Source organism: Nuphar pumila, chromosome 1, assembly GCF_984573655.1.
Source record: "Nuphar pumila chromosome 1, dmNupPumi1.hap1.1, whole genome shotgun sequence".
NCBI lineage: Eukaryota > Viridiplantae > Streptophyta > Magnoliopsida > Nymphaeales > Nymphaeaceae > Nuphar > Nuphar pumila.
The window spans coordinates 16503754-16515356 of record NC_143249.1 but is presented as its reverse complement, the minus strand read 5'-3'; the positions used below and the strand labels follow the sequence as shown (position 1 = coordinate 16515356).

Here is an 11603-nt window from a genome sequence, read left to right as displayed (position 1 = left end):
ACTCCCCCTCAAGTGAGGCATAGATGTTATGACAACCCCACTTGCCAATAATATCAAGGAACTGACTTTGCGACAAGCCTTTAGTTAATGCATCGGCCAACTGATTTGAGCTTTCAGTGAAAGGAGTCTCAATTTTCTTGTTTTGAACCTTTTTCCGAACATAATGACAGTCAATTTTATCACATCTATACGATGAAATTTTAGAAAAAAAATTAAAAAAACCTATGAAAATCTCGGTGCATATACCAGTTTACATATTTATCTGGTTTCCATATTCTCTCTCTCTCTCTCTCTCTCTCTCTCTCTCTCTATATATATATATATATATATATATATATATATATATATATATACAATCAAGACACATTGGCAGCCCTATGCACAAGTGGACATTCAATCTCTCTCGCACATTAATTCTCATTGTCTTTCTCCTTTTCTACACGGGCAACCCTTTCGCGTTGAGAATGGATTGTTTGCCACCATCATGTGGGTTTTCTAAGATAGGCTTTGTTTAAGATGTTATCTAACTGTAAGACCCTAACTTTGCCAAGTGAGCAGCCTTGTAACATTAACTCATCTTTTTGAAGGAATGTAAGTTCAATTGTCATACAAAACTAAGGCAAAGAATAAAAAAACAGTTTACCAAAAAGTCATTTAAAAAATAAAAGTAAAAGATCCAAACACCAACACTAACACTTGCTGTTTAAATAAGGAGCAATTTATAAAGTAATCCAATTTAGCAGGAGGTTAATAAACTCATCTCAAGTACTTGTGAAAATTTCTTGATCCTCTAAAAGAAACTAATTTTTATTATATTGTGAAAGAGTATCCAACGCGTCTCTTGGGGCCCAATCTAAATGAATCATTTATATTAAGATTTGTTGTTAATATGTGATATGCCTATATGTGACATCTCGTCATTCATATTATAAACTATCTGGTTTATGATCAATACAGACTTGAATATTCTTCTCATAAAAAAAGTACTCAACTCACTTTTATTGAACATTTGGGGATACAAGTGACACTGTCGCTACTGTGAGGACTATTGTCATTGAGGCTTTCAAAAATTAATTAGATGGAGCTTGTAACAAATAATAGTTAATTAGACATTTGTTTTATCCCTTTTCTTCTTATTATTACTTCAGATTGGCAAGCTGGGGTAATTCTGACCGCTACCAGTATAACTATGAAATAAAAGGAAAACAATCAAGGAATGTTTGGAAACCATTCTACAGGTTTGTCCTTCCAGATTCTGTCCCTTCAGAAAGTCTCGATTCTAGCTAAACATCGAGGTATATAGGAACTTTCTTTAGTTACTATATAGCACTTGAAACGATTGGTCTGCCGAATAATTTCACTGTGGCCCAAGATCGCCCAAGTCCTCTAATATTCCCCACGAGAATCTTCATGGTACATCAGACATGGAATAGATGAAGTTCTAGCATACTCAAAGTCAGCATGCTCAACTTAGGAAGAATTTACACGAGATAAGTGACCAAGATGAAATGGGTGATGAGAAATCACCCCAGAAGCTCATATCAGATTTATGGAGAATGCATTAATATGAATTTTAAGTAAAAACCAGAAAATTTTTCAGCCTCACAAAAACCATTATTTTCTCCTTGATGTTCATAGCAATTGGATGATAGCTCAACTTGTGGATAAGTGTGTCAAAAATGCATTGACTCCATCTTCTCAACTACCATAATAATCTCTCTCTCTCTCTCTCTCTCTCTCTCTCTCTCTCTCTCTCTCTCTCTCTCTCTCTCGTCAGATTAGAAAGTGCTACGGTGTGGGATTCATTTTTCTTGCATATTCTTCCTTCCTTGATCCACCAACAACAAGTACGGCCCATTTCTACTCAATCTTCTTTATAGAACAGCCTTGGTATGCATATCCTTAACATAGAATTCATGAGAATAAAAATTAAAGAGCAATATGTTATCTCTTGTAAACTTGGCTACCGATAACAAGTTCTTCCTTATAGCGGGTACTTGTAAGACCTTTTAAGGTAAAATTTTTGCTAGAAACGAGTAAAGAAATATTACCTGGGAGAGATATAGGAAGATTAGATCCATTACTTACCATAATTCACTCTGATCCTTCTCAATGCCTTGCACTTCAACAGTCATTTGATGAGTGGCTCTAGTGTCAGGGTACCAGTTTTAATTCACGGCCATGGCACCAAAGACTCTACGTAGAAGCATTGCCTAGTTGTATGATTTCTTCTACCAGAATACTGGTATATCACTTGATTTTCAGCATCACACGAGTAAGACCCTTAACCTTGATCATTTTAATTAGATCTGAAAATTCGAAAGTTATTCTGATTGTTCTGAAAACTACAACCACCATTGAAAGCCATCACCAATATTTTGAAAGCCACCATAGATTCAACCACACCCCCTGCCTCCATATCCACCATGGCCTCCTTCTCTGAGTAAGGAAAGTCGTGGAGCTAGATTCAACTTGAGATGAAATTTTAAGATTCATCATTTGAAGTTGCTTCTCTTGATTCAAGAGAAGGTCATATATCTCAACAAACAAGGAAAAGTTTTTTAGAGTTGTTACTATAGCAACGAAGCTCTCATACTCGATAGACAACTTGTTCAAAACATATTACACAAGGTCCTTCTCCTCTACTATCTCACCCACAACACTTAGTGAATCAGAGAGAAACTTGACATGGTAATAGATCTTGCAACTAAAAAACATGATTTTATGACTTTCAACATGTTTCTTGTTCTTGCTAAATAGATCTTGCATAAGTTTGAATCTTGTCATCATTTTTTTGTTCAAACTAGTCTTAGAAAAAATCATTATCTTTATAAAAATGAGGTTAATAAATAAAAATAAAAATAAAAATACTGAAGTGTTTTAAACATCTAAGGCTTGAATTTAGAATCTTGTTTTATTTCGTTTGGAACAATTTTGAGGCCCAAAACATCCATTATAATAGAGCACAGATTTTCTGCCTTGTCAGCAAGACAGTTCTGATCAAAGATTTTAAAAGCTTTAAAATTCTAATCAAAACTGATAAAAATAAATTATGAAAAATCTGAGTGTGTGTGTGTTGTACCTGCAGACGGATATTGGCAAGTAAAATAAGATTTTTGAATTACATATAGATAGAATATAACATTCATCATTTAAGCAAGAAAACAATAAGTAAAGATAAGAAGCTACTCATGCATGAAGGATTCACAACACTAAAATGGTAAGTTTATGCATATTATATATGTTTATGCATTTTGTAAATATTCATGCATATACATAATTTATTGTGTTAATGCAAAACTTAGCATGAATGAATGCACATATAATCGATCTATTATTTTAATTGTTAGCATGATTTTTATGTTATAGTCTGCTAAGATGTGTATGATATGATTGATATATCTGGGGTTGTGTTTGAATGTATTCTGATATCATACATTATGCAAGTATATTATTTTCTACCAGGCTTTCACGAGACTAACCCATTTAATTTTATAGGATTTTCAGGAAGATTATAATGTGCAAGTACAGAATGGATGCAAAATGCATAGGCAACATCGAGACCCAGTCTTTTTCTTTCTCAAAGATAGTTTTGAAAAAATAATTATTGTTATCAAAATACTCTGATATGTATTTTAAATTATTGAAACTAAATTAAATCTTAATGTTCACATTTTAATTCATTTATGATGATTGATTGTACTGTAACCCGCTCAGAGTATTTAACCCCAAGAAAAAGGTTGTTTTCGTTGTTTCAAAAAGGAAAAAAAAAGTTTTCTCTAAAATTCTAGAGTTAAAATTTTGAGATGTTACACAGGAGGTTTATCCTTCGATTGAGATAAGCAAAATCATTAATGAGATTTATTTGATATGCATATCAAACAGGTAGGTGAATTGCATAACATGGATGACAATGAACCAGAACCATATTGGACTAATGAACCACATGCTATTGAAGTTTTCTAAAATGTAAATAGTAATGTTGAAATAGATCAAGTCATGAGAGATATTCCTAAAACAAACATTGAAAGCCCAATTAATACACTCATAGATGAATGTTTTCGTGATAGTGGCTGATTTTCATTTATTTAGTGAAATTTTTATGCTTTGTTGTGATGAGGGGCGGATCCAGGGGGCAAGGAGGGTCTCGAGCCCCTCCTAAAGTTTTAAAAATTTTTGCCCCCCTTTAAGCACATGTTTTAAAATTTTAGTTTTGAAAATTTTTGCCCTCCTTTAAGCATGAGCATCGTAGTCATCCACAAGTTTTGAAATTTTAGTTTTAAAATTTTTTGCCCCCCTTTAAGCATGAGTATTGTAGTCATCCACAAGTTTTAAAATTCTAGTTTTATATTTTATTTTAGTAGAAAAATATTTGCCCCCCCCATCCCTTTAAGCAAAATTTAAAAATTTATATTGCCCCTCTTTATTTTAGTTTTGTATTTTATTTTATTATAAAATTAGTTTGCCCCCTTTTAATAAAAACATAAAATTTTAGATTTCCCACTTTATATTTTATTTTATTATAAATTTCTGTGCCTTCCTTTAAGCAAAATATAAAAAATTATATTTCCCCCTCCTTATATTTTAGTTCTATATTTTATTTTATTATAATTTTGTTTGCCACCCTTTAAGCAAAATCCTAGATCCGCTACTAGTTGTGATATCCATATTTTTGTAATATAATATTGAATATAAGCTTATTTTATTATAAATATTGTTAACTTATTACTAAATGTTTAGCACATGCTTTCTAGTCATGTATCATCAAAAGCATTAATGCAGGAACAAAAGCACAAGGTTGACTTTAATATATATAGTCAACCCATAGGTTAGGAGGCATACACACTAAGTATCTTCATAAGAACAATCGCACGAGATCTTAACTACACACCTTTATATTTTTTTTTAGCATGCATTACTAGATTCTTACAAGGAGGATGCTTAAAATTTTGTGTGGGTATATATATTTTTCTTACATATATAGTATATATTTTTTATTTTAGCATTTATTCATTTAACTATCACTACAAGAATTTTGTGGATTAGCGACAGACGTTATCCATCACTAATCTATGGTAAATCCATCGCTGAACTATTTAGCAATGCATAAAGTCTGTCGTAAATTCTTTGTCGCTAATTAGCAACATAACTGATCTATCACTACTTTCATCGCTAATTCATGATGGATTAGCGAATGTCATGATTCATCGCTAATCCATCATAAAATAAGGATTGATTTGGTTTTGCGACAGATACATATTCACCAATAATCCATCGCTAAAGTTCATTGTCAATTTATTGATGGATTCATAATGGATTATATTCTGCCACAAAATATCGGTTGATTCAGTTTTTGAGACAGATAAATATTTGTCCCTAATCTGTCGCTAAATTCATGACACAAGAGAAAGAGAGAGGGGGGTGAACGACATGCCCCTGTTGGTCAATAGAAAAGAAACAGAAGGAGAAGAAAAAGAAGAAGCAGAAGAAGAAGACACAAGAGAAAGAGAGAGGGGGTGAGAGGTTACCTAGAGAGGCGGTCGGTGGTCGGCGGTGGCACATAGCAATCGACGGAAGGAGAGGGGGTTCAGGGTCGGTGGTCGGCAACAACACACGGTGGTCGGCGGTGGCACATGATGATCGACGAAAGGAGAGAGGTTTCTGGGAAGGTGAGTGAGGGTTCGTGGTCGGCGGTGGCACATGACGGCGAGAGAGACAGAGTGAGGGAAGAAGTCGCTCTGGTGATGGTCGACGAAAGGAAAGAACTCGACCAGCGGGCGACGAAAGGCGACTGCGTGTGAGAATGAAAAATAAAGGGAAAGAAAGGGGCTCACATTAGGGATTTACAAGGAAATTAGCGACAAAAATTTTTTGTCTCCTAATCCTTCGCCAATTAGCAATGGAGTAGTGACGGAAATATTTTGTCGCTCATCCATCGCTAAGTTATGATGGAGTTTGAGACAAAAAAAATTTGTCACTAATCCGTCGCTAATTAGCAACGAATTTGGAGATAAAATTTTTCCGTCGCTGATTCTGTAACTAATTCTAATTTTAGGGACGGCTAATTTTCTCTAGCTAATCCATCATAAATTTGTGATGAATTATTATTGTTATATATTTTTGTTGCTAATTAACGCTTTTCTTATAGTATATAGGTAAGATACATATGTTATTATTGCAAAAAATGTTTAACATTCCTAAAATAATGAAAGCATAGTTGTTGAAGGAATATGAAAAAAAAAAACTTCATATACGAACTTAGGAAGATCTTTAAGCAATACAATACTCTCGATGAGCACCTGATAGCCCATCTACCTCACACCCCTTCTCATAAGTGGTTACAATTAATGTGTTATTTTGAACTATAAAGTTTCATATTATGAGATGTCATTATTTCCTTATTTTATAAACTATAAAACAATTTGTACATATTTAAAACAAAACGTTATTTTTTTGTTAGCTAACATTGTCAAATTTATAATTTTTTAAGTTTCAATATGAAGGTTGAAGTTACGGAGGGTTGAAGGAATAAATATATATAGTTATGTGTATGTATTCTTTAAATATTGTGTTTCTTGCAGTGCTTCAAATATGAATGTTGGACTTATGGAGGTTGAAGTATTAGAGGGTTGAAGGAAGAAATATATATAATTATATATGTATGTATGTTTTAAATGTTGTGTTTATTGTATGAGCTTCAAATGTGAATGTTGGAGTTATAGAGGTTAGAGTTACGGAGGATTGAAGGAAGAAATATATAGTTTTGATGTGTGTGTATGTTTTAAATATTATGTTTCTTGTAGGTTCATTATTGAATGAATGAATGTAAGAAGAAGTATATTCATTTTTTAATTAATGATTGAATGTATGTATAAGTAGCTTTATTTTTTAATAAATAAATATATATATATAATTATGTATATTTAGTGATGAATAAATGAATGTATTAATTAATTAATGATTGTAAGAGTTGATTTATATTGAATACAAAAAAAGAATATATGTATGAACAAGTTTATTTATGAATGGATAAAATGAATGAGCAGGTTCATTTCAAATTTATTAAAAGAATGTATGTAAGAACAAGTTTATTTTTTAATAATATATATAAAGCATGTTCATTTGGTGATAAATAAATGAATGATTGTAAGAGTTGGTTCGTATTGAATGCAAAAAAGGAATGTATATATGAGCATATTGATTTATGAATGGATGGAATGAATGAGTAGATTCATTTCAAATGAATGTGTGTATGAGTAAATTTATTTTTTAATGAATATATGTATAAGTATATTCATTCGGTGATGAATGAATGAATAATTTTGAGAATTGGTTCATATTGAATGAAAAAAAATGTATGTTTGAGCAGGTTCATTTATGAATAAATAAAATAAATGAGCAAATTTATTCTTAAATTAAACAAATGTATGTATGATCAGGTTTATTTTGTAATGAATGCATGTATAAGAATGTTCATTTGGTGATGAATGAATAATTGTAAGAGTTTGTTCATATTGAATGCAGAATATATATATATATATATATATATATATATATATATATATATATATATATATATATATATATATATATATATATATATATATATGAGCTGGATCATTTATGAATAGATGAAATAAATGAGCAGGTTTATTTAGAATGAATGAAATGAATGTGTATGAGGCGATACATTAAAAAATGCAAGTTATATGAGCAAAAAATAAATTAGCAAAAAATATTTTTTTATACTAAAAAAGTGCCAAGAAATAAGCATTTTGGGGGCTAAAATAGTGCTAAAAGATTTTTTTTACTAAAATAGCAAGAAAATACAATGTTCAAAGACCTAGAAGGTCTTTTCTGGTGTTATTTTAGCACTAGAAAAGGCTTCTTTTCTAATGGGATTTTTTAGTGCCGCCAAAAAAAGTCTTTTTCTAAAACTAAAAAACCACACCAGTAAATCCTTTACCAGTAGCACCATATGCTGGCGCTAAAATAGCCCCATTAAAGTTTTTTTACTGGTGCTATATATATATATATATATATATATATAGAGAGAGAGAGAGAGAGAGATGTGGATTTTGAGTGCAGCTTTGCTGGTTGCAGTAGGAATGGAGGGAGGCTGCAAACTATTTGGTAAAATGCTTGGGTAGAAGGCGAATAAGGAAGGAAAGTATAAGTGGAAGGTTTTGTAATTAAAACGGAGAAATCAATACATAGGCTTCTAACTCATTCCTAAGGTTTGCTTCCCAAAAGTGAATGGGAAATTCAAGGCCTTTCAATAAATATGAAAGAAGTTTTTAAAAGCAAATTACTAAATTGACCATCTTAACTCAACTTAGGTTGGTGATAAACTAAGTTAAACGGATGGAAGATTTGCTTTTGATTAACGGTGCGAAATTTTAGGTGTGTTTTTTATTTATGCCAACACCTTAGGTGTGTTTTTTAAAATTTCCCTGTTTTTTTTTAATTTTTTTTTAAATTCATACTAACAGGGTTACGCCGTTAGAGACCTGCTAGGTGGGATTCTCTGATCCACGTGTGAGGATCCTCTAATGAGGAAAAAGCTCATTCGACGAATGACCTTAGCCTTTGCAGCAAGGGATGCGCAACGCATATATCAAACTCTTTCCAAGTGTAATATAATCAATGACAATGTGTGCTAGGTTCAAACATTTGGAGAATCTATGAAACCTCTTGACCAATTTCTTGGAGTTAAAGTGTTCGGATATCTATTTTTCACATTGGAGAGGACTTGATCTTGTAAACTCCTGAATTATATTTTCTTTATGCACCTCCATGAATATAATCTTCAGCTGACCATGCAAATCTTGGACTATTGCCTTTCCTGTTTCTTTGTGTTTGTGTTTTCGGTGTTTAATTAGCCTGTAGAGGGTTCGCAAGAACGATTTTTCTAGTCTTCTTTTTTCTTTTTTTATAATGCTGTTGATTTTTTTTGTTATTATCACTGAGGCAACGTGGTACATTTTGTTGTCATATTACTCACTTAAACAAACAATAAAAAAATGATGTATTTTCTTTTCCTACTGTTACAATGAATAGGAAATGTTCTCTTTTACATAAGGCCGGATCATGGTGCAATTTGATTTCACGAAGAACATGTGCCACTCCATCTTGCTGTGAACTACACTGTGGGCTTGGGCTCATTTGGTTGAACATGTGCCATTGTATGAGATGAAGTGGCACATGTTTTTTGTGCAGCTCACATTGCACCTGATCCCATTAATACAAGGCCATTTTTTTTTTCAGGAATATCAATGGTTCAGATTTAGATCCCCATGTCCGAAGGACTCTGAGTCCAATTAGTTGGCTCTAGCAAAGAAAATCAATTAAATCCGATTGATAATTGGACTCAGATTCTGTGTGCCGATTTGCATCCGAATCTGAGTATGACCCCGAACAGAATCCCAATCCGGCAGGTTAACAGACCCACTCATGTATAAAATATATCTGATTAATCATTTTTTCTTTCCTTCCAAAAATGCACTTAGTTTAATTTTTTAAATTAAATTTATTTTCTTACAATTCTTAAATATTACGTTTTAATTTCTCACCCGTCTCCAAATCTAAATCATAACCTGATTTGGCTGGATCCGATAGGGATGGATTCAATAATGCTCAGATCAAACCTGCTCACATCCCTAGCTATTTTCCTTGAATCCAACTAAGCTAAGCTAAGCTCTGCATCATGCTGGTTTGGCCCGCTAATGGGCCGGGCTGGCCCAGTCAACGAGCCAGGTTTTAGGCTCGTTCTTAATGGGCTCGAGTTTGAAAAAATTAAGCCTATGGCCTGGCCCATTGGCCCAAACGAGCTAATGCGAAGACTCAGCCCGGCCCTGCTTGACCCAATCTTAAAATGCATAAAGGTTTGATTGAAATTATGGGTTAAAGAGAGAATAGTAAGTTCCCTGATGCAATGTGTGAGCCCATTTATTTTGGTTAGTAGGAAAAACCATTGTAGGATTTAATCAACATGCTGTCCTCATTGCACAATACTATGGGCCAACCACAACTGACCACCTAACACATTTAATGAAGCGTAATTAACCCGTCGATAAATGCGATAAGGTTGAATGAAAAGCATCTTCTCACCTACCATTATAATGCATCTCTCTCTCTCTCTCTCTCAATATAAATAAATCAGTAAGGGCTTCGATTCTGCACTCGTCCACTTTTCCTCTACCATTTGATACGGCAATGAAGGGAGCCATCCTCTTTCTTGCTCTAATCTTAGTATTTTCTCATGCTTTTGCACGTCAATTGGATGAAAAACAAAGTAGGTTCTATCCTCTAGTCCTTTTAATTCATACTTGACTACTTGATTTTTACTCTTCTAGTATATATATATATATACTGAAACTCATGCGTGCATGCATTATCTGACGCCCACATGTGTGTTTTCCATGGTTTATCAATGAAGAATTGCTTAGTTTTGGTATGAAGACATAATTTTCTAATCGTAAAAGATTTGTGCCTTGTAAATCGTTCATTTTTTGAGCTCTTGACAGGCCAGATTAAGCAAAATAATTGGATGATCGAAAACTTGTTTTTGACTATGCAAGCCATAGTAGTAGATCATACCCATAGGGCAAAACTAATAGAGAGTACAGTACAGTCGATTACGAAAATGATGACAATGTTTACGGTTGGTAGTTTTCCTACTAACTTTTGTGTATTTTTTTCTCGTAGATGTGAAAAACGATGAGGACGTCAACCATGTTGATCAATATGGGTATGGAAGGGGGCCTGGATATGGATACGGAGGGGGACCTGGATACGGATATGGAAGGGGACCTGGATATGGATATGGAGGGGGACCTGGATACGGATATGGAAGGGGACCTGGATACGGATATGGAGGGGGGCCTGGATATGGAGGAGGGTTCTGCCGGTACCGTTGCTATTATGGAAGGTGCTGCTCTGCTAAGGAGTTCGCTGAGTTTGTGCTTACCCAAAACCAATCTCACAACTGAAGCTCCTTTGCTTCTACATAGTTCATATGTGCTGTCAATCAATAAGCAGTTGATGCTTAAATAAAAGTACTTCAAGTGTGTGCACCTAGTGCAGTGTGGCATGTGCTTGTGTTAGGAATAAAGCTTCTTTCTCCCTGTACTGTGTAGTCATGAAATGTTTTTTTTATGCTAATAAAAGCTACTACAATTATAAGATTCTGGTGCTCGCTTTATGAGAAATTCTCTTCTTTTAGAAGAAAGACAAACTTTCTCATTTTTAAAAAAATTTCTTTACAATCCATTGTTTACAATGCTGTGTTAGAGACAGCTAAATTCGAATGACGAGCAGTCATTCGAATGACGAGCAGCTAAATTCATGTGCTTACTGAACAAACACATTGGGATTTTTTACTTTCTTCCGCATCTTCAATTTTTTCCACTCTGGAGAGATTCTAATTTGTAATAGCTTCATGCTTGGAGCTGCACCCTAAAAAACAATCTCGTTCCTACGTAACCATATCAGCCTCCATGAGATCAAAACCCAACTCCTCCACTCGTAGTCCTCTTTACCCGGCCCTCTGTGGTGCTGATGGGATATGAACACATCTTGCAGACTACTTAAGCTATCAGACA

General features: G+C 33.6%; 1 long non-coding RNA gene across 1 annotated transcript; it reads left to right on the top strand.

Moving 5' to 3' along the window:
• Positions 1-10177: 10177 nt before the first annotated feature.
• On the top strand, positions 10178-11184 carry LOC149848137 (uncharacterized). Its single transcript, XR_016432623.1, has 2 exons — positions 10178-10294; positions 10708-11184. It is a non-coding gene; the product is annotated as an uncharacterized LOC149848137 (long non-coding RNA).
• The last annotated feature ends 419 nt before the right edge of the window (positions 11185-11603 follow it).